Genomic DNA, 24,452 nt, shown 5'->3' with positions numbered 1-24,452 from the left:
GAATATTGTGAATAATGCTACCTTGAACATGGGGGGTACACACATCTCTTTGAGATCCAATGTGCCCTTAAGATGACATGATGTGAGGCTTGGCTTGCTGCCAGGCAGCACCTAGAATGGAACAAAAGTATTGTAGAATGACCAAGAACAGAGTCTCTATTGATGGCCTGGCTGGGACCCTGTCTCTGCCATTTATCAGGAGACCTTGGGCATGTGTCTGGCCTCTCTGTGCCTCAGTTTCCTGGACATACCACTGGTACTTTGCCTGACTGGGGTGTTGTGGAAACGAAATGAATTTATATAAGAGAAGCCCACCATGCTGGCCGTTATTCTTACTGTTTTTATGATAAAGGACAAAATCCTAACTTGAGAGGCTGAGAACAAAATGCCAACGTACATATCCAGGTCCCCTCGTGTGGTCAGGGAGGACGTTCTCTGATCTCGTTAAGTTAACGTAGTCTTAACTGGTTCAAAAACTTCCGTCCGTGAGCCCCATGAACTCCGAGGTCCATCTGACTGGGTTTTGTCACCATCGGTGACATACTTAAAGAATGTGTGATTAAATCAATAGACATTGAATATAGCACATGATAGCTTTATAAAATAATCACTTCTCTGAAAATATTTTAAGAGCTAAAGAATCCGTATGGCTTTGTAAATTTGCTCCAAAGGGTAATTATTTTTGAGTTTAATGATCTAGTCCATTTGTTTACTTCTGGTTTATAAATATATAACATCTCTTTTGTTTATAAATGAAAGTTATTTTCGGTCTGATTTATGTTGCTTTTTATGTCCTTCCTTTCTAGAAGATTCTTCTCCCCAAATCAAGAGGTCCTCCCCTTTTCCACTGGTGGTGGCAGCTATGGGATTATCGAAAAGTCTAGCAGAGATGTTAGAGAATTTATTCCATCTCCGCTCTGCCTGCCTCTCAACCTCCAGAATTAGAGCCCTGTGAGAGAAAGTTAATAAAGGAAGAGGGAAAAGAACAGCGGGAAGCTCTGAGCCTCTGGGAATTCTGTGCGTGGCTTCCTGGGGCCACACCGGCAAGGCTGAGAGCGTGGCTCCCTTGAGCATTCTGTCCCCCATCTGCAAGTGCCTGAGCTCAGCTCAGCTCTACAATTAAGAATTGTTCAGATTCATCAGGAAGCTGGTGCTGAAGGTTCACATGAAACGGGCTCTGTCAAAGGAAGGGTGCTTTATTTAGCAACTGCCCGTGTTTTGGTGTGAATTCCTGAGCTGGAAATAAAAATGCATCTCCCTGATTGGCAAGCAGCTCTTGCCGTGAGTAAGCAGCTGGCCCGCAGAGAGCTGGAGCCTGGACCGCAGGTGGGGGGTGGCTGGCCTGCACACCCTGGACGGGGCCCCCGCCTTCCAGGTGTGCTCTGAAAGTCCCGGGCACGACTTCCCTCTCCCCTGACAGCTCCTCTGTCAAATACAGCTGGCTGGGGGGCCACTGGGCACCCCCGATCCCCGAGGGCCTCTCCAAATTGCCCTGTTCCCGGGTTCTCCTCCCTTCCAATATTTCTCGAAACGTGTGCTGGAGTCTTTGTCATATGGTGATGGATAGTGGTGGTGGAGGTGGGAGACCAGGGCCCCGGCCTTAATATCTCTTTTCCTTTCTTGGTGGCGAAGAGGCTGCGGGGTGTTGAGAATATCCCAGACCCCACTCCCCGAGAAGCCTGGGGCATGTTTATCACGGTGCCAATAAAACCAGCGCGATTTATGGCTCTGCTTTTTAATTCATTCAATTCTCTGTTCATTGGGAGGTTAATGTTGTTGATCTATTTTCTCTTGAAACAAATAAAAACAATATGTGCTGACACTGGCTTGGACATTTGACATGGACCAGAGAGGTCAGCATTTAATTTTATATTTATAGACTACACGGACAATATTATCTGTATTAAAAACTGCTCACTCGATCCTTGTCATTTTACAACTTGGGTCACAGGCTCCTGTCTCCGTGCTGGGTTTTCGCTTCCAGGGTCTCCGTCTCCTGTTCTTTCTCCCCGGCACCCCTTTCTGACTCTCTGCCTCCCTCTCTTGCTTGGGGGCTTGAATTTCGGTCTTTGTTGCTTTTCCTCTTTCTGTGACATAAGCTCACCCATGTTCGCTTTCCTTCCCTCTTTCTTTTTATTCTTCCCTTCCTTCTTTTCCCTCCTTCCTTTTCTTTCTTTCCCTCAGTCTTTTGTTCATTCTTTCCGACCTATCATCTATTATCTATCAATCTATTATCTATCGGCGCATCATCCACCCATCCATCCATCCGTCCGTCTGTCCGTCCATCCATCCACCCATCAATTGATATTGTCTTCTCCCTCATGCCTATCTCTTTTCCTTTTCTAATCTCTCTCCTCCCCTTCGTCTCTGTTATATTTCTCTCTCTAGATGCTGTCATACAAGCCAAAAGTGAGAATCTTTTGGAGCTGATGTCTGGGGACATTCTTTGGACCTTGGTTCTGGGGTTGGTGCTCTGGATTCAGAAAGGAGGCAGGACCAGAGGTATTAAGGCTGAACAATTTTGAGTTTTGACGATGACGCCCTGCCTTTCTTTGAAGGATTTCTTTGGGTCATTTCTGCCATTAAACGGATGCCTCTTAAATCCCCATGCCCCAGCCTTCCCACCTGCAATGGCACTGGGGAGGCTACAATGAAGTCCTTGTCATCAGTGGAAATGCCTCCTTCCTGAGTTTCCTTCTGTGTGTTTCTGGCACAAGTCGCCAGAAGTGATGGGCCATGTTGCTTAATGCTGGATCTACGTCATCCAAATGATTGAAAGATGAAACAGAAGAGCAGTAGGACAATGGTCATGGAGAGAATCTCAGTCCTGCTGTCCGCCAGCTCCCTGGTTAGAACCAGTCTAAACTCATGGAGCCTCTGCCTCTGCTTTGAAACGGTGAGATGGTGGTGTGTACATTTCAGGGCTGGGGGTGAGGGATCCTGTGTGGCCACTGAATGGTATGCTGCCTGGTCTGTGGGAGGCACACGGTAAGCCGAAGCTAATGGTAATCTGCATTATTTTCTCATTATTTGGGGTGGGGGGAACATCATTTTAGTCCGATGGCTATATGAATAAAGGGGTTGTCTTTAAATAACCTGTGTTTTGTGAAAGATTGGCAGCTCTGTGAAAGATGTGGCCATCTGGATCCTGAACTTGCCACCTCTTGGTGAGGTCAGTCATTGGCTCTCTGAGACCTTGTCTGTGCCTCTGGGGCACAGATGTCCCCAACGTTCCTCAATATCTTTTTTGGGGACTGTGGTAGTCTGAATGCCATGCAGTGTACGGACCAGAAGTAGCGTCTTCTGAATGGGTACTGCAGAACATGTCTCCCCTGGGCAGTCCACGACTGGTGTGGCTAGGGTCTCCACTGACGGGAATCGGGCTGTTTCTACTGGTAATACCCGTCCCATAGTTTCTGTGTCCTCACCTGTGAAATCGGGGTAATGATGCTGCTCCATCCACAGATGACAGGAGGATTAATTAGATGCTATATTTAAAAGACTTTAGATCCTTGGAGGAAAGTGCAGTGTAACTGATATCCAAGAAGATAAAATATTTAAGCCATAGCCTCCAGGGGCCGTTAATCTTATTGTATTTTCAGCATTTTAGAAATTTTGTATGAAAACATTCTTTAAGAAAGCTTCTCTGCCCAGACAGCTGAGCAAGAAACACTTCCTAAGAGAGTACAATAGCTTGGCACTATTCTCCCAAGACGGGCCTCCTCCCTTTCCCTCACAGCCCTGGGCCTACCAAGATGGCAGAAGCAAATGGCTTCTAGGCTGGTATTAACAGAGCAGTGGTATGGGTTGCAGAGGCGGGTATGGAAGAGTGAGTTAGAGGTCCAGGCCCATCAGAAGGCCCAGGCAGGTCTTACACAGACAGAGAGATTTTCATTTTCATCCAAGCAAATGATGAAAAAAAAAAAAAAAAAACACCCAACAACAATTTTAACTGATGTCGTTTCTTCAGTGAAGATTATGAACACATGGTGTTTTTGAGCTGGATAAATTTTACTTAGATTGATCCTTTTGCTTTATTTTCAGTTAAAAAAATTTTTAAAGATTTTATTTATTTATTTGAGAAAGAAAGAGAGAGAGTGTATGTGTGGGGGTTGGGAGGAAGGGCAGCAGGAGAGGGAGAAGGAGAACCTTGATGAGCAGGGAGCCACATGTGGGGTTGAATCCCAGGACCCTGGGATCATGTCCTGAGCCGAAGGCAGACACTTAACAGACTAAGCCACCCAGGCGCCCCTTGGCCCTTTTGCTTTAGATGATGAAACAGACCTAAAGATTTTAGGTGCTTTTACAATAGGGAGAGTAGAGACCAGTCCCTGGGCCTCCCATTTACCAGGGAAACATAAATTTCACAACCTTTATTTGCATGAGTCCCTTCCTATTATAAAAAGACTCTGTGTCTATTTATGTATCTGTAATATATTTTTATTTTTCCCAAAGATGTTTTCTAAAATGGTGCAAGCTTCAAATCCCCCTACACCTGGGTCTGCCCTGAACTTAGTTCTCTTGAGCTAGAATTATTTGCACTTTTAGATCTACGGTGTTCTACTCAGATTTTTAAGGCTTCCCGTGACAGAAACCCAGTTCAAATTGCCTGAACAGGTGAGGGAAATTAGCCTTCTGTTTGATTGAAAAGTATAGGGTACAGATGGCTCCAGGCATTGCTGAACCAGGAGCTCAACAATGTCACCAGACAGCGCCCCCTCCCATGTCTTTCCATCCCTCAGCTCCTTGGTGTTCCGTATCGTGTTGTTTCTCATGCCACGTCTCCCAGGAATTGCCCCCAGCAATCCCTAGCTTTGTAAGCGCCCCAGAACATAGTGATTCTTCCCCAGCAATTCCAGCCAAATTCCAAGAGGGACACCCTCAGTGGACAATTCTGGAGGGCTCTTCTCCGAACCGTTCAGGTTGGTGAGGGTAGTGAAATGGGGGAGGTTAATGAAGTCATAGCTTCCCTCCTAGAGCTGGAATGCTGTGGATTCAGTCCCATCCGAATCATCTGACATGACAGGTGAGAATGGGTAGTTTCCCCAAAAGAAAATCAATGAGGTGTTACTAGAAGTAAGGACGGTAGATGCTGGGCTGGCTAAGTTAAGACATCTTTCAACATGTCCTGGATCCTATTTCTTGTGCACATGAGCTGGAGGCTGTGAGCTGTGACCAGCCTAGATGGGTAACCAAGGATCAGTCAGGACTATGTCTGTTTGGTGGACGGCAGCCTGGAGTGAAGACCAAGTCTAGACCTTTGCTTCCCCTAAGCATTTCTCTCTGTATAATTTTCTGGAATTTAGGCCAATCCCAGGCAAGAGCTTTGAATTACCTGAGATTAATTTGCCACGTAACAGAATGAAAACTCAAATTAGACTTTCAGTTGCAGAAAAATGAAGAAGGTTGCTTTCTTGCACTCATGAGTTAGTGGATCAAGATTCATACTCTCTATGTACTCTTTGCCGATTATACCTTCCAGAGGAAGCTTCCGGTACTCAGATGAGGCACTGGGATTATATGTCTTTTCCTTAAATCAGGACTATAGGAAGGATGAACTCTGCGAATTTGGGAGTCCTTTGAATCAGACATCTGTCTTCTGAGCCAGGTCCCAGCACCTTGGCAGAGTAGGGGACCAGGTTGCAATTCTCTGGGCATATTCAATATAATTGCGCCATTGGTTTCCCGAGTGTGACACATCTCGCCTGATTACACTGCATGTTCAAGGAAGTAAGACTTGGGTGGGGGAAGCTCCCGTCTGGTGACCTTTATTTTGGCAGAAAGCTAATAGACATTCCAGTCTGCAGAAAGGATGCTCTCTGGGGGAATTTGCACGCTACAACAGACTTTGCTTCCATCATTGTGTTTAATTGAAAGAAGAGTTACATCAGATTTTTACCTAATGATTTGTACAACATTCTTACATAATTAAAGGAAAGTGATGCAGGTCAATCTTCAATACTTTGCTAATAGAGCCATTTCCCCTCCCCATTCCCTCTCAGACATGGAGCTGTGAGTAACTGTATGCTGGTAACAGAGTAGAGAGGGGACTGTGGATGGGTTGGTAGTAGGGGGTGCCTGCACTTTTTCCTGGGGGTAGAGCACAGAGCAGTCTTACCAGGCTGGTCCCGAGTTGGCTGGTGCCCAGACCACCCACAGCCATTAGCACATGGAGGGTGTTGGCCATCCATCCACTTTATCCCGTCTACGCACATCACCTCATGCAGGTTCCCCGCCCCCAGTCCCTCTCCCCAGTGAAGACTGGAGAGAACAAGATGGAAGGAATGGAAGAGTAGAAGGATGGGGCCTCCTATTAAGGAGAAGGAGGAACTGCAAGAGAATTGGGGTGGCGCCCCAATTCAATCCAACATCCACATTCTAAGTTAGAGCACAAACAATACCCAGGGAGATATAGTGTCTGGCTCACACAGTGTTTTCACATTTCTGAATTGGAATACCTCTCACCAAATACACTCTGCTGTAGGGCCCACCATTCCCAGATGCCTTCTCTACAGCCTAGTTTGCAGCCCCTTTGAGCTCATTTCTATCATTCATATCAAGAGAGACCTGTGAGAGATCATAGACCCTGAATGAATTCTGAGTGGACGTTCTTAGTTTTTGTAAGGGAAAAAAAAAAAAAAGATGGCAAATTTCACCTCCTTCTTGAAGTGTTACAACTGCTCCTGGCCAGCCTCTCTTTATTCTACTGTCTCCTTAAATCACATCCTGCAAATCTCCTAAGGTCAGGTACTTAGGTGCTCCCTCAACCCTTCAGAGATGCCCACTGCCTAGAGCAAGACAGCCAGATCCGTCTACCTGGTATCCCTTCACACCTGGTCCCGACATACCTTTCCAACCTTAACACCATCCTTCCTCCACTGGAAGCCAGCCCTGTCTCAGCTCCTGTGCCCACTGGGGGTTCAGTTAGCTGTGGGCACTCCATGTCTTTGCTCTGGGACTTCATGAAATGCAGTAGGGAAATAGAAGTTCACTTGGCACTTTTGTACTCTTCCTGCATGTGCAGGAAACAATTCTCCTTCTCTCTGAACCACGCTGGGGTATGCAGAAATTCTGAGACATTCTTAGGTCCAGCTGCCACATTCAACCAGATGATGTTCCCTCCCTGCAACTGTAATACCTCTGTGGGCATCACCAAGAGACACAGCTGAAGCCCTCTTTTGCTTTTTTTCCACCTGCTGAGACTGGCTCAGGAAGGCTCTAAGGTTGAGTGGTTCTCAGTTGTGACTGAACCTTAGAATCTTCCAGGAGCCTGAAAGATCCCAGTAACCAGGCCACATCTCCAGAACAATTGCATCAGAATTCCTGGGTGTAGGTCAGGGTATCAGGTATTTCAAAGCTCCGCGGTGGGCCCAGTGTGCGGCAAGATGGAGACCTGTTGCTCCAAGTTCATGGTTCTCCAGCCAAGCTCCTTGGCATAGCCTTGGGAGCCTGTACGACATACGAATGCCCAAGTCTCACTCCACATGAATAAATAAGAATTTCCAAGTGTGGCTCTCAGCTGTCAATATTTTTAAGAAGCTCCCCAGGTGAGTCTAACCACTGATTTACAACAATATATGACAATGTCTGGAATGTTTTTTAAAGTGGGGCTTTTAGAGGACAATGAATGTCTCATTAGAAAGTGAGCCATCCTATGTAACGGCATGAAGACCATTTAGCTCACAGTCCCACCAAGCTGCACCTGATGCAACAGCCTAGCTTTGCACAGAGGTCTCAGTTAATAACTTCAGCACCCCACCACTAAAAAAGCAGAGAGTCAACCCATCCTTGGCTACTCATATTGGCTTTTCAGTCTCTGTTTGCAGATGCCCAGAGTTCCTACTGAACCCTCATGAGCTGTGTGGCTGGAACGGTCCATGGGGGTGCACCTGTCCCCCTGTTGGCTGGGTGCCTGGAGTCAGCCACTTGTGCTTCCCCTGTCTTCCCTCACGTGTGAGGTGCTGCCCGTGCTTCTGTCCTCGCTGGAGCATCCTGGTCTCCACAGCACAGAGGATGCGGGCAGAAGACGGTCCTGGGCAAGCGTAAGAAGGTGGGTCAAACTGCTCTGGTTTTGGCTGAGATATCAAGTCCTCCCTTTAATCCGACCAGGAATGCTTTCCTTCTTTGGACAGCATCATGGTTACCATGGTTACCCACTTACTATTCTACCAGTTAGTGATTTCACACTCACAAGGGGGTGCCGTGTGGGCCACAGCGCTACTGCACAATAGAGACGTACGGCTCATCGTCAGCAAAAGCCGGTCCAGATCCTAGGTGTTATCATGTCCTCTGCAGTTTCTCATCAGGTATTTTACAGTTCTCAAACTTTAATAACTTTAGTTATGGTAGGATAAAAACAATCTTCCTGGTAATGAGCAGAGAATTTCTTCTCACACAGGATATTAGACTTGGATTGTGTTTTCCAAAGTACACAATTTTCTTTCTCTCATTGGGTGGCCATTTCCCCCAACAGGATCTAAATGGTAATGTCTCCAACCATGTAACGCAGGTACCCTAAAATTTAATAGATTTGCTTTTAAATGCCACTTTGATATTGTTTCTATCCTACCTATAACCTAAGTTATTAAAATTTAACAGTAAAGAAGACTTTATGAAGACCTGTATTACAGCATAAAAGATGACAGGTTCAGCACCACTCTTAACGAGGAGAGCGCCGTGTGCCTCAGTGAGAGCTTAGGGGTCTTGTCCACATAGTGTCTTTAGTGCCAAAGGCTCTGGTCTGTACTTGTGCCCAGTGAGATCTGCAAGTTCCATGGAACTGAGGGAAATGGGAAAACCATCATTTCTGCCTGCAGATAGCAAACAGCTCTAAACGAGATATGATTATGCCTTTGATACATAGTTCCTTTTTCCTGTGACAGACACCTACCAGTACGAACCTGTTAATTCCTTGGTGGTAGAACAAATACCTATTCAGGTTTTACCCTTTGTTCCTGGAGAAACCCAGGTTGAGTACTCAGACAGATTACTTTTTACAGGCTTCATTGATACTTTGGAGAGAAGTGTGTTGATGCTTATTTTGGTTAATATAACAAAGTACATGTAAAATGGTGCTTCTGCTATGGCTGTGTGTGTGTGTGCGTGTGTGTGTGTAAACTGATGGTTGTGGCCAAATGTGTGCATGTGTGTGTGTGTGCGTGTGTGTGTTTAGGCTCACACACAGTAAGGAGCCAGGCCTGCAGGAAAGGCATGGAATCATGCCCTTCATCTTGGGCCTGTAGGAGCTACACCAAAGGAGGGACAGATGAAGCTTAGTGAATTTAGTCTAGCTACATTATATAGTTGGTGCCCTACCCATTATGTGCTTTATAACACTGTAATTTATGTTACTTGTGGAAGTACGCTATTGTATTCGGAGGCAGTTTTTTTTTTTTTATTTTTATTTTTTTATAAACATATATTTTTATCCCCAGGGGTACAGGTCTGTGAATCACCAGGTTTACAGACTTCACAGCACTCACCAAAGCACATACCCTCCCCAATGTCCATAATCCCACCCTCTTCTCCCAAACCCCCTCCCCCCAGCAACCCTCAGTTTGTTTTGTGAGATTAAGAGTCACTTATGGTTTGTCTCCCTCCCAATCCCATCTTGTTTCATTTATTCTTCTCCTACCCACTTAAGCCTCCATGTTGCATCACCACTTCCTCATATCAGGGAGATCATATGATAGTTGTCTTTCTCTGCTTGACTTATTTCGCTAAGCATGATTCGCTCTAGTTCCATCCATGTTGTCGCAAATGGCAATATTTCATTTCTTTTGATGGCTGCATAGTATTCCATTGTGTATATATACCACATCTTCTTGATCCATTCATCTGTTGATGGACATCTAGGTTCTTTCCATAGTTTGGCTATTGTGGACATTGCTGCTATAAACATTCGGGTGCATGTGCCCCTTTGGATCACTACATTTGTATCTTTAGGGTAAATACCCAATAGTGCAATTGCTGGCAGTTTTTGTGTTGGTCTGGGGAACAAGGCCATCACCCCTGGGGACAGGACATGGGGAATGGACAGATAGGTCAAGGGAGCACTGTCTCATCTTTCTTGGGCTCATGTCCAAACTCCAAACAGAGCCTGTCCAGGGTGGTCTGAGTGTGGAAATGCACGCACGGCTCTTCCTGGTAGCGCACGGTGAGGCCTGAGCCTCTCTGCAGTTGTATCCTAGAGCTTCTGATGCCACGTGCAGACAGAGCTGCCCTCCATCTCTGCTGCCAAGTGGAGGAAAATATGTCAGGAAAGGTGAAGATGTAACAGGTTAGTGGGGTCGGAGAGAGGACGGAGCACTCGATGCCTGAAAGTGATGGGCCCGGGCACGGGGGTTATTTTGTAGGGCCTTATGATGCTGCTCTTCAGTGTGGTTAATCCAACATCTCCAGCAGGAGAGACGCAACCATTGGGCCGCTCACCTCTCCCTGGCTTCACCTCCAAGGATAACACAACCCAGCTTTTGTGGTGCTCTGGGACTAACACCTTCACGGCCCCAGTGAAAGACCAACGTCAGGGACATGGCTGGAGCCAGGGAAGTCTCCATCCTTCTCATGGTGCCTTCTGGGGTTGTGAAATGGCAGGTTGAGAGCAAATTGGAATCCTGAGAACCGCCCTGCTGAACTTGCTTGCTGGGGCCCAGTGCACTGCGTCTAGAGCCTGGACCGGCAGGTCTTGCATTGTGTCTTGCCACATAATGAACGGCAGCCCTCCGGTTAACCCGTCAGGCTTCAGCGATAACCAAAGTGCATCTTGCCCACGTGGCCTTGATCAATAAGGACTTCTATTTATAGGATTGTTAAAAATAGAAGTTTTATTTAAATGAGGCACTGCTGAGGAGTGCACAGAAGATCGATCTGATAAAATACAGTAAAAGAGTTTAATTTGGGTTTGATAGCACACATGCACACACACCACACACACACACAGACTTGCACTTGCATCCACACTCACCTTCCATGTTTTCCCCTGAGACATGACACATTTCGAGGAAAGGCCAGTGTCCTGCAAACACCTCACGGTAATCAGACTGCGAGAGGGGCTGGGTGCTAGGGACGCAGAGAGCACAGTGGAAAGGCTTTGGCCTGCGATTCCAAGGAGCCTGGTTTGCAGTCCTCCTCCACGACTGCCTCACTTCTCTCCTCCCTGGAGCCCATCTTTCTATATTGAGATGAGCCCACCCAACTCTGACCCTCCAGGGTTCCCCAGAAGGGACAGCATGATAAGGGAACAGCCACAGAAGGAGAAATACACTTCTGCTGCCTCGTCTACCCTTAATCTCCTATTCCCCAGGATCTTTTGGACACAGGGAAGCTGGGTTTTAAACCCCAGCCCCATCATGACGGTGCAGCCTTGAGCAAGAAGGTGAGAAGGCGATACTTCTCAGAGCCCCCCTGTAAAGACTCCATGCATGTGGCCTCACTTGATAGACAGGGTAGGAGCTCACTCACTCTCTCCTGGGCCTCTGGTGTATCCTCTGCTGATGAGGATAGCAGTGTGTCCGCTTGGAGAACTGCTGTGAACCTGAACGAAGGCCAGGCCTGCAGAATGGCTGGCCCATGAGACATGCTTATGGCCCCAGGGCTTGGCTGGGCTCTGGACGTGGGTAATGAGGGGCACCTCAGCCAATAAGAAAGGTCAAGTTTCAAGCTCCTAATGTTTCACTGCAGACACCACCAGCATTGGCTTGGCCCCGAATTTCACACCCACCAGCACAGGAAAGGTGGTACTGGCCGGGTGTGGAGAGGAAGGCTGACCTCAGACTCCCATGGGATGCTGCATTCTCTGTTGTCACCTGGACTGAAGGAAGGATGTTGGCAGTGGCCACAGTCCCATTACCCATACGACTCTCCTGAAACCTCAGCTCTGTTTTCCAGTTTGATGTTCTGTGCTCTGCCGCAAGAGAATGCTATGTTTTATCCTGGAGACTTTCTACACATACTCAGTTCAGGGTTTAGGCTCTCCTGGATGGGATGGACTGGTGTTTTATGAATGGCTGGGGAGATGTCTGTGCCATACAGCCACCTGGATGCCCCTTCCTCCTGGCAGAGTCGGGATCTTTCTTTAGGGTAGGGGAAAGCGTGATCTTCGCAATCAGGATTCTTCAGGAAGCATCCGTTTGCCGCAATCTTGGAAAACAAAGTTTGTCTTTTTTAATAGCATAGAGAGACTTCATCTCGCATGTTAGAAGTTCACCAGGTATTAGGTAATTGAAATCATAAACTCTTTTCAAAGTGACCCATCACCTCATCAAAAAAAATCATTTTTTTTTCCTTTGAAAGGATGAGAGGCATAAAAGCAAGTTTTGCAGTTTTGTATCTGTCATTTTGTCCCATAAATATCTCAGTTACAACTGATCCTATCATCATAAAACTTCCATCTGTGTAGTTCATCCTGCTACGTCGGCCGGGTACACAAGAATTCCAGCCCGTGTAATAATAGCCAAACCCCTTCAGGCCAGCCTGCTAGCCCTCATTGTGACCTCTCTCTGGACTGGGCAGGTGTTCCTCATGCTCCCCACTCAGCGTGAGCTCCATCAGAGGCCAAAGCCACCCCGCCAGGCCCCCCCGTGTCCACACTCCGGGGTGCTCTCCACAGTGGTGACAGAGTGAACCCTTTCAAATGATGGACGACTGGCTGCTTTCTCAAAGGCCACCTTAGGGAAGAGTTTGGCAAATGTAACTCAGGCCCTCCATGATCATGGTTGCAAATCAGGATTGGAGCCCACTCACTGGTCGGCTCTGTTAGAAGGCGAGGCTGGGGAGTGACAAGCCTGGTTGTTTACAAGCACTCCCTGACGGTGGCCAGGGCCACCCGCTGTCCTCGCGCATTCCCAGATCCAGTGGAGGGAACAGATGCCCGTGTGACCAACGACAGGGAGAAGCATGTCAGCTGGGATATGCAGAAGAGGAAGGATCCGGAGGGAGGAAGGAACCTTAGTTTTGCTGGGACATAGAGGGTTGGGGACAGGAATCCGAGAGGGCTTCAAGTTCCTGGGACATGACAGCTGGACTTGGTTTTGGGCTCAAGGAAGACTTGACATTCATTCATACCTATGCAATGAGACTATTTGTTTTTCTAATTAATAGTTATTGAGCACTAGCTGTATACCAGATCCAGTATACAAGGGCACTGTAAGGACGGAGGCTCACCGAACTCCTGACCGCCCAGAGCTTACAGTTTAGTATTGGGGAGTGGGTGAAGGGTGAAGCAAACGGTCACACCTCGGAAGGTCGTAAGGAGGGCTCCGTGCGAAAGCCTTCAGCACGCTGTGTGGTCACTGCTGCCTGGCTGTTTCAGGGCCCCTGCTGCCGTTACTGGAGAAGCCCCCTCTCGCCCGCCTACCCCCCGGCGGCACCCAGAGGACCCACAGACAGCAGCCAGCCCACCATGCTGTTGAGGACAGAGGATCGTGAGGAGCAGAGGAAGGCTGGGACCTCAGAGGGGCCAAATGCTTCTGCACTCCAAGCTGAAAATGCCTTGGAAGTCCCTATAGGTCCTGAAGCCCTGTATGTCCCTGGGCCCTGGGCCCTAGATTTAGAAGCAACACTGGGGTTGAAGGGCCATTGTACCTGGACTTTTGCCTCAGTACCTGTTTTGAAGCATGAGCTTCTTTAGTGGAAGGTGCTGCTGAAATGGGCTCGGGAGCTCAGGGAGCACACAAATGGCCGGTAAAGCTCAGGGTCAAGGTAAGGGCTCGCCTGGAATCCACCGGAGTGGCCAGGTTGCATTATTTTGTGACTTTCTGTTGTTTTCATGCTTTAAAAGTCATTTTTTTGGTGGCCCGCTATTTCAGATAATAGTTTTTGATTCCAACCTAGAAAGCCTTAACACTAGCTCCCGCATACCAAAGGACTACCTGCTAAGAGCTTCATTAACATTCTCCTTCTTTCCCATGCCACAGACCCAGTTTCACAGGTGGGGCACAGAGAGCGGAATCAGCACCCCTGAGGCCTTTCCTGATCTGTGTGGTGGTTATTGCCACACATAGCTCTTGGTCCCTTTGTTTCTTTGTCCCTCTTGGATGGCCATACGTGGTCAGCGGGTATGCGGTATCACAAAGCTGGTGGAACTGAGATGGGAATATCTGAGTTTTAGGAAAAGATACTGTTTTTGGCACAAACAGGCCCATTTTCTCACTGGGCAACATTCCTTGGCTTGTTGAGCCTACAGTGCCCTCCTCCCCCTGAACTTGTCCCCTCCTTGAAGATGAAGCCCGAGTTTTACTCCTCCAAGATGATGTCCAGTTGTCCCAGCTCCCTGCACCACCTTCTCCCTCTGGCCCAACCCAGCATCCTGTTTCCTCTTAGTGCTTAGGTGCTGGTACTGCCTGAGGAATTGTGTTGTGTGTCCCCCAACATCCTTTAGACATGGCCTAGATTGGGAACACCAAACAAAATTGTGCTCTTGCATCAGGAACACCAAACAAATTTTGTCCCAAGAGATGGCTCTGGAGAAGCCAGAGCTTCCAGTCAGGTGAAGAACTCTCTTCAGGGAGCCCAGGTCCCTGAGTGGACCTAAGCTCCCCAGGGACCTGAGCTCAGACACCCACTAGTCCCTGGGCACCCCAAAGACCAACCCACAACAGTGAAGTGGGACATGCAAAGCAAGCCCCAGATGCAACCCATCACCCACAACTCAATGAAAATAGGAAAACAAAGTCAGGATGAAAACATCAGGACCTTTCAGGTGATGTAAGAAGGAAAGACACCGTTATTAGAGGAAGCTCCAGAGAATTCCCAAAGGCCCCCAAATCCACCACCCTTCCCCCACCACGGCATGGTATCAGGAAGCTCTCGCCAATCTTGGTCCTTCTTACGGACATGAGGGCATTGCGTGGTGATCTCTTGGACAAGAAGACCCTTCTGTTGGGTCATGTTCTGATTAGAAGAGGGTTATAGCTCATCATTTCACTGGCTTGTTCTCTGTGTGACGCAGAGCATCTTAATTCTCAAGCTAATCCTCAATGAACATCCAGGAAATTTGGGCCTTTTAATTAAAAGAAAGGGAGTCTAAAAAGAAAATAGGTCAATAGGCCTTTCTGAAGGGGGGTCTGAGGGAAGCTGGAGGGTTGGCCTTGGAATTTCCAGGTTTCTCAGTGTTAATAGAATTTAGATCACATTGAGAATTTAGATGGCAGGAATGGAAAGCTCCATCCTTTTTCAGTGACCCAATTTGAGAAGTAAAAATTGATCAGCAGACCAGCTGGGCATGCAGACATAGACCACAGCATTTGCATGGGCTGTTAAGAGTGTTATTCACAGCTTCTGGCAGAGGAACTAGGCACTTCTCTGCATCCAAAACCTAATCTTGTGACGGAGAAACCCCTGCTTTCATTACCTGGGCATTAGACCAGAGAAGCAGGTTGTGAGCCCCAAGGTCAGAGTGAAACCAGATAAGAAAATGCACCAGTAGGAGGGAGAGGCTGTAATGTCTGTCAACTCAGCTGCCTGGTAGCACTTCTAGGAACCTGTGGAAGGAGGTGGTGACATGCAGAAAAGAATTCCGGAGCCTCTCAACTGTATACATTTTCTGACTTTCCTCCTTCACTTGCCAATGGACTAGAAAAAGGAAAGATGTATTCTTAAGATTTTTAAGAATTAAGGCAAAGTTGCATACCATACATGCACAGATTTTAAGTGTACAATGTGATGAATTTTGACAAGATGTATACATTATTGCAACTACCAGCTCAATCAAGATCCACATTTCCAGGACTCCAGGACATTCTCTGATGCCTCTTTGCCAGTGAATCCTCTCCAGAGGTAACTGATGCTCCGCTCTGATTTCTCTCACCGAAGACTAGCTTTCCCTGTTCCAGAACTCCATATGCCTTAGATCATGCCATGATCATACACTTTGGTAACTGCCTTGTATTGCTCAGCCTATTGTTTTGAGATTCATTCATGGCACTGTGTGTATTAGTAGTTTATATTTTCATCGCTGAGTAATAGACCATTATACGGTTATACCACAGCTTGTGTTTCCATTCACCTTTTGCTGGGCATGGAGAAAAAAAAATTCAAAAGACTCAAAGAAGAAAAAAAAAAGTATTCTTAATCAGAACTAATAAATTCATTCTGCAGATGTTGGCTAAATGTCAGCTCTGTGTTGGGCATTGTGCTAGGCACCGTGAACGCAGCTGTGGATGAAATGATAGAGTGCCTGCCTCCGTGGCATTGAGATTCTGCTCAGAGACACAGATCATGAACAAGTAATCAGATGCATGACCAACATAATTTTAGATTGTGGTAAGTTCCATGAAGGCGATGCTGTTCTGGAAAATAAACCAAAGTTCCATTTTTAGGACAGATACTTTGGTGTAGCTTATTTTTTTTTTTAACTTAAGATTTCTATTAAGATCATTAACCTGATTTAAAAAAAAAAAAAAAATTTGAATCATTTGCAGCGATTTGTGATTTTTTTTTTTTTTTTTTTGCCTTAAAATGCACTCAATAACCGGTGAGTCAAAGGTCAGGTGCCCTTGTACTGCCTTTTTCTTCTTTACCCTGTGCTTTAATAAGTCGGCTTCCTCTTAGGGTATCTCTCCTCTCTTGGTATCACAAGTATATTCATGGTTGTGCAATGGGGAGCTCTTAAAAATAAGAATCCCGGCTCTGAGAAAGAAATTCGAGAAACACATGTGTTACGGGATTTACATTATTTCCTTCCAAAACAATACCCATCTTGTATCTGTTCAAGATTCCATCTACAAATGTTTTTGAAGGAAGCTACTCCCCCTGCCCCCTTTACCCATAGGCATTGTCTCTTGAGTTCTCCAGTCTGCATTGTTAAGAAAGAAGGAGGAAGAGGGAGACACAGGGAGATACTTCAGCATTCTATAATAAAGTAGTTCATGGCACAATTAAAATGATGTAGTAGAACAGTAACATGATATGCTGAATTTAAATAACTAAAGCTGATTAAGGAAGACATCGGAATTAAATGCTTGATGGAATTGACATAACAAATCCAAGATGGCCTCTCCATGTTTCAGCTGAGAGATGGTGCCAACCATTGATATTTTCCAGGCAAATTTGTTGATAGATAAAACATTTTTATAGACTTTCCATTATTCCTTGTAGCCATCAGCTTTTAATTTTCTCTTTCTAGTTAATATACTTGTGTATAATTTAAACAGAAAACTGTTCTGTTTCATCATAAAAGATTTGCCTGTTACTTTGGGTGTGTAAATCAAGCGGACAGCACAACATTCTTGAACTTGTTTTTTAAGGCATTTGTTGACAACAACAGAAAAGAAGATCACAGACACCGCCAACAAGCGTGGACATCAATTATTTTTTAATTGTATAGGAGTACAGTACACTAATTAAAACTAGTATATCTTGCAATGCCAAAGGCAAAATTAATTATTAATTTTTATTAATATTCAGAAGTAGCACAAGGAATGCATTAATAAAGATTTGGTGGTTGTGACTGAGATCTTGTTTAGCTTTATATTTGAGGGGGGGAAAAAAAAGGTTTGCTGCCTCCATCTGAATAGTGAAGCCTGCACTGGAGGCATGATCTTTATTGAAATGGAACATGCTCTCTCCTGAGTGGGTATTTAGTGACAGAAGATGAGATGTAGAGGGAGATTATGTGGAAACCCCAAAAGCTTGTCTATAATGGTTTGACTTGACAACTCTACATTCACCTGTAAAATTGTTATTGTTACCTTAGATACTTTTGGTTATTAAATTGGATATTTTAGTTAAGCCATCTTGAGTTGACATTTAATAATTCATTTAGGAGCCGTGCACAGAATATTATCCAGCTCACCAAATCCAAGATGAACAGAATTAGTTCTGTGCACTAAAAAGATTTTGACAAGAGTTTCTCCTTCTCTCCCCACTCTCCCTCCTCCTCCTCCTTCTCTTTGGTTCTCCTCCCCTCTCCCACCGCCCCCTCCTGTCTTTCTCTCCCTCCTCACAGGCAGAAGAGAGTCTCTAAGCTTCTCTTGTCCTATCTGACAAAGATGGAAGCACATCTGTGGCTTTTAGGCTATAGTTTTTACATCCACTTAGATGCATCCTTAAAACTGGGTAGCATGCACATGGGCCATCAATCTGTTTCCCTTAGCTCCACCCATGTCTCAGTTTACACAGCCTCTGACTGGATAGTCTTCATTCCCGTTTTGTCTTTGTAAAATCTGTACCCCTAAAAAACCCTCAAGGAAACCGAAAACCTCAACACTGCAATGGTGGAAAGACTGCCTGAGCGAGGACAGGCTGTTTAGCCACAAGCTCTGAGATTCCCTAACACACGCCCATCGGCCCCAGTGGAGAGAGCCGTCAGACCCACATTCTCCCCTGCCCATCAAGCGGGGGATGCTCTGCCTCACACAGCCCAATCTTGTATGTTCGCGAATCTTCAAGGGTGAAAAGGAGAGGAACGGAGCATTCACAGCTACAATGAAGCTACAAACAGCAGTAGGCAAAACTGTATGGTACAGCATATGCACGGTTCATGCCTTCCCTTCACACCTCGGAATACAACAGGACTCCCCGTCAAGCTCAAGCTGTCACCATTCCCATGGGAATGCAACTCTCTGAAGAATGCTTCTTCCACCTGATGGTCCACCTTCCAGAATGCTGCTCTTGGGAAACAGTGTTAGGCCAGCCTGAGAAGGCATACGTTCCCTCAGATGTACTGGAAATCCGCCTTTGAAAAACTAGGAGGGAAGATGGATCTGACTTCATACCAGTAACCTCTGGTCAGACTCATGCTCCAGGGGAGAGGTGGCCATGCATCCAGAATCAGCATGGAATCCAAATCAGTGCCTTGTCATGTTGGTTGGTTCATTTCATCCCACTAGAGTCCAGTAAGAGATGAAGGAGGTAGCTTCATCATACCGTGGTGTGTGATTAGATTCACTGCCTCCTGGCAGTGTTAAAGGGCTCTGATGATCCCAGGTCCTGTTTCCTAGGGCCTTAGACACTTAGTGACCCATACTGAGAAAGAGTTTTGTCTTGCCTTGTTCATTTTCAGTCCTCCAAAATCATGTGGTTGTATATCACAGTGTATGTCAGGTCTTAGACATGATGATGAGTTGGTTAAAAGAAAAAGGCAATTGCACCCATTAATTGAAACAACTGACAATTACTGAGCAGCTACACTATCTCAGGGATTCAGAATGCAAGAACAAGGTATGCATATATTAGTTAGCTATTGTTGCATAACACACAACTCCAAAACTCATGGACTTGAACAGTAGTTATGTACTATCAACTGTGTGGAGGATGTACCCAGGGCTTGGCTGATCTGGAAGAGGCTTAACCAGGCAGCTCTGCTCTGAGCTGGGGTCATAGGCTTCCTGGCATGGCTCTTTTCATCTGTCCTTCATCCTGTTGGCCCAGAGAGTTAACTGGGGCATGGCCTCCCCATGCTGATATCAGAGGGTCAACAGAAACTTGTGGACTTCTTAATACCAAGTCTCAGATCTGGTTCACTTTCATTTCTATCCACATGCCATTGGCTAATGCAGCCAGTCCCAAAGCCAAGAGGCAGGGAACCATATCCTACCCAGGCTGGTATGGAACCTGTGTGGGGACGATGTGTGGGTCCAGGGCCTTTACAGCCTTACACACAGAACAACCTCTCTTACTGGGCTCACTGGGATGCAGCATCTCCCTCCTCTCCCCACCCCAAAAGTTTCCCAGGTGTTCTCATTTGTCTTGTGTGGTGCATGCCAGGCTCCATGTCACCATCTAGTCAACAGGTGGTACCCAAACAGGACATAGTACAGTAGAGAACTACCAGCAACCCATACAACTGGATCAATGGAGACACACTTAATTAAACAAATCAGGCCCAGGTTTGTTTTTGTCTTTCTAAATCTTTGTCTGTATCTGTCCATCGACATGGGTCTTAGGGACCCAAGTCAACATTTTTCTCTCCACTCATGCTGCCCATGTCCCAGCTCCTCTGGGCACTAGCTCTGTGAGCTTGTATAAGTTACTTAACCTTTTTAAACCTCAGTCTCCTCCCCCATAACATACAGATGAAATTGTTCCCCATGCCTTTGGATGGTTGTGAACATCGGTGAAAGCTGGCCACGGGGAAGCACTTCCCACAGGAAGCACTCGGTACAGGCTGGCCTTCAATTTTATCCTCAGTCTGGCGCACAAAGTCTGAGATTGAAGCTGGCAGAGACCCAAGTTGCATCCTTCCTTGTGCAGATGTGGGTTCTATTAAGTGTGGTCTTTCATCTTTGCTTACAGCTCTGTGACGCTGCTTTTCCAAGAAGATTTGGGGAAAGATCTTTTTTCATAAATCATGTTTATATGTTGCTGAGGCTTTGTTTACTGGATTAGGGACAAGCTGAGGGTATTAGGGTATATGTCTGTGGGGCTGGGTGGAGGAAGGCAAAGTTGGGGGGTTGTTGTTTGGTACACACAAAAGTGGGAACTGACCCAAGAAACTGGTTTCAAACTAGGGCTATTTTCCTGAGAGAGGTAGAGCCCCAAAGTGGAGCTGGATGAGTTTTCTTATTCACAGACCCTAACGTTGTGCAAGTCCATGACAGCCTCATCTTGATTACATCAAGAGCTTCTGGCAAGAGCATCTCTGGTACCAAACATTAAAACCCTGAGCATGTCATGTTGGTGGTGGCCGTGCTGAGAACACAGAGCCTCAGAAGTTGTACAGCTGTTGGAAATCAGATGTTGTCTAAGGGAGTTTATTATGCTTGCTCTGAAATACTCACCCCCTGCAGGAACCAGGCGAGCTCCCTTCACCAATGGGAAGAACTTTCCTCTCAGGAGCTTTTCCTGTCACCTGCAGAGCAAGGATAAGTCCTGAAGATGCAGAAACTCCATTGGTTCAAGTACATTTAAGCAGAGCATGGGATGGTGTCTATCATGGCTTGAATAAATTTTATAGTCTGCAGAAGGCTCTGAACCACATTCTGGCCAGCAAGCATTAACCTGGGACTGCACAGGTTTTTTGTTGTTTTAACTGTCAAATTATTCCACTTTAGATATGTACTCATATGCAAATAAATTACTGTTTTATTTTTGTTAAAACCCAGTGTACTTGTCACTTCTGTAAAGCTTTCTCAGGACATCTCCCCATCAACTCTAGCCCCATCCCCTATTCATACCTCTATGGCATCACCTGACCTCGTGTTCAGGGATCACCTTACCAGACTCCCTGACAGAGGTTCATAGGAAGTCTGAGACAGTATCTGTACCTTCTTCCTTCTGTATTTCCAGTGCTGGGAAAAACACTGGCTCTGAGACAGTTTTTGGTAAACGTTGGACTGAGCTGAAAGAGAACATTCAGTACAGATCTAATAATTGGATCAAGGCACAGTATTGGATGGAGCACTAAATAAGTTAACTGCCTGGATAGAACAAGTTGACTTGTCCTAGAGTCTTATATACAGTTGGGAATAGATTCAGACTAAGAGTTGAGAAGGACATCTCTGCTCCTTGGAGGGATAAGAAAGAAGCTTCATTCTTTCATTGACTAAATAACTCGATTATCTACTACATGCAAAGCCCAGTTATAGGCACTAGTGATAGGACTGTCACCAGTATTAATATCACTAGGCATTAGTATATAGGCACACCAGGGAAAAAAATACAAAAAATTCCCTGTTCCCATGGAGCTTACATTCTACCTGCAGCGAGACATGCAAAAAGCAAATTGTCAGACAGGTCAGATGGTGTTAAGTGTTGTAAGAAAAATAAAACAAGAAGGGGTTATATACAGTGTCCATGAAACAAGATATTACAATATTAAATAGGTGACTAAAGGGAACTCAGATGACTGTGACATTTGAGCAGAAGACAAAAAGGGATGAGGGAACTGGCCAGGCAGGTGTCTAAGGAAGGGCATTTTGTGCAGAAACAATACCATATGCAAAAACTACAAGAAATATTAAAGAGGGTTTTGTTGGGTAGAAGGAATAAAACAAGAAGTTGAAAATCAGATCTTTAAAAAGGGATGAGGAGAGTCATAAATTGATGAATAATTATACAATACTCTTTTTAAAGTTATTTTTTAAAAGATAATTACTTTTTTAAGATATGAAGGATTCATTGGGATTATATTTTCTTGTTCCTGAATATCAAAGATTAATATCTATTTATGAAAATATTGACATTAAAAATAATAACACAATAAAAATAATAACAACTAACTTAAACAAAAAGACAAAAAAAGATACATAAATGTAAAAACTAATGGTAAGGAGACTGAAATGACTGTATTAAGATCAGAGAAATTAGACAATGAATATTATCACAGACAGAATTTCTTTTTTTTTTTTTACAGACAGAAGTTCTTAATGATACAATCCCAAATCTTTTAAAACAAAAAGATACATCAGATAAACATGTTTGTAACTGAAACTAGATCCTCAAACTACAAAAAATACAGAGTTAAAAGGAAAAAAGACAAATACAAAGAATAGTTAACGATTTCAGCATTTCTCTCTCAGTAATTAAGAGAAAAAATATAAAATTTAGAACTTTATGGAAATATTTAGTAACATTATCAGTCAATGGGACTTAATTGGCATTTTTGGAACACTTCAGCGGCTAACAACAAAATGTTTTCTGTGTGTTTGCAAATAGAAAATTTATCAAAATAGACAACATGCAAACCATTAAAACAGTATGAATACATTTAAAAGGACTGGAATAATGGGATGTGTTTTTAATATGATAGAAATCAACAATAACAAAGATACCAGAAAAATCCCAAACATTCTCATATTTCTGAAAAATGTGTGGACCAAAAGAGAACTCACAGAGAAAATCCAAAATAGTTTGATTTGAATGAGTATGAAAATACAACATACCACATTCCTCAGATGTAGCTAAAGTGATTCTTTAGAAAAAAATGTATGTATACACCTAAATGTTCATTTCAGGAAAAAGAAAAAAAAGAAAGTTCTAAAGTAAAGAACACAAGCTTATAACTTATGAAGCTAGAAGAAGAAAAGCAGATTAAACCCAAATAAGTATAAGAAAAGCTTTAATAGGGACGCCTGGGTGGCTCAGTTGGTTAAGCAGCTGCCTTCGGCTCAGGTCATGATCCCAGCGTCCTGGGATCGAGTCCCACATCGGGCTCCTTGCTCCATGGGGAGCCTGCTTCTCCCTCTGACTCTGTCTGCCTGTGCTCGCTCTCTCTCTCTGACTAAATAAATTAAAAAAAAAAAAAAGAAAAGCTTTAATAAAGAGAAAAAAATTACAAAATTGGAAATATACAAACTGAACGAAAAAGTCGATGAACCTAAAATTATTCTTTGACTAGATGAATAAAATCAATAGAACTCTAGGTACTCTGAGCAAAAACAAAGAGAAGACATAGATGAACTATACGAGAAATAAAAGGGGATGCTGCACAGATCCTATAGACATTTAAAATATAATAAGGGAATATGATGAGCAGTGTAATGTAAATAATTTCAACAACTTAGAAGAAATGAAAAACATTAAAGAGATAAAAATTACCAAAATTGACACAAGAAGAAATGAAAAATTTAAATAGCCCTATATATGAAAAAAAATGAAAAGAACTTCCTAAGTGACAGCTACAAAGCCAGATGGCTTAACTGGTGAACTAAATCAAACATTTAAAAAAGTGGTATTGTATCTTGCATGGGAGTTAACGTGTAATATATCTGTACGTGTTTACATGAGGGTTTTTAGCTCCAACCATCAGAAATCAAAACAAGCTAATTTAAGACCCCCCCAAAAAAAAGAAAGAAAGAAAGAAAGAAAGAAAAAAAGAAAAGAAAAATTACCCTCAAAGGGACTTTGAGTAACCTTTATACCCAGAAGGGCTGTAGAGCCAGATGTAGGAACTGTGTGACTAGAAAAGATTACCCAATAATTCCACAGAAGCACTATGGTCACCACTGCTGAGCCCATACATTATGGCCACTACCACCAACATCACAGATCTTACACATCCATTCCTTGTGTTGTTGTTATGGTATTGGTGCCTCAGGAAATCTGATATGGATACTTGCTGCCATCACCATCTGCAGAATGGATTCCACATAGTCCCTTTTCATTGTTTCATTAAAGATTAATCCAAACACTCATATCCCTGTGCCCTATTTGCAAGGGAAACTGTGAAAATATTTTGTGATTTCAACCTCTGTGAAGGCAGGTGGACTTGTCTCATAAAAGCGGGATATGCTCACATATACAAATGCCGGGGCGATTGTACAATTATAGGTCCAACAATGCATATAAGTTCAAAAAAATCTTATCAAAATTAACCTTAAAATTCTCTTAAATCATCAAGTTGTGTGCCTATGGGAAGATATGCAAGTTTTCAAGAAGTCCAAGAATCCTGGTTTTCCTTCTTGGTTGGAGGAAATTTTTGCTAGTTTGAGTTGAACAGCTGAAGATGTAACTGGATTGCATAGAGAGGCCATATATTATAGCATTGTATGTCAATTATACCTTAATAATAAATT

This window comes from Mustela nivalis, assembly GCF_964662115.1.
Source record: "Mustela nivalis genome assembly, chromosome: 18".
Taxonomy (NCBI): domain Eukaryota; kingdom Metazoa; phylum Chordata; class Mammalia; order Carnivora; family Mustelidae; genus Mustela; species Mustela nivalis.
This window is presented reverse-complemented; position numbering follows the sequence as displayed.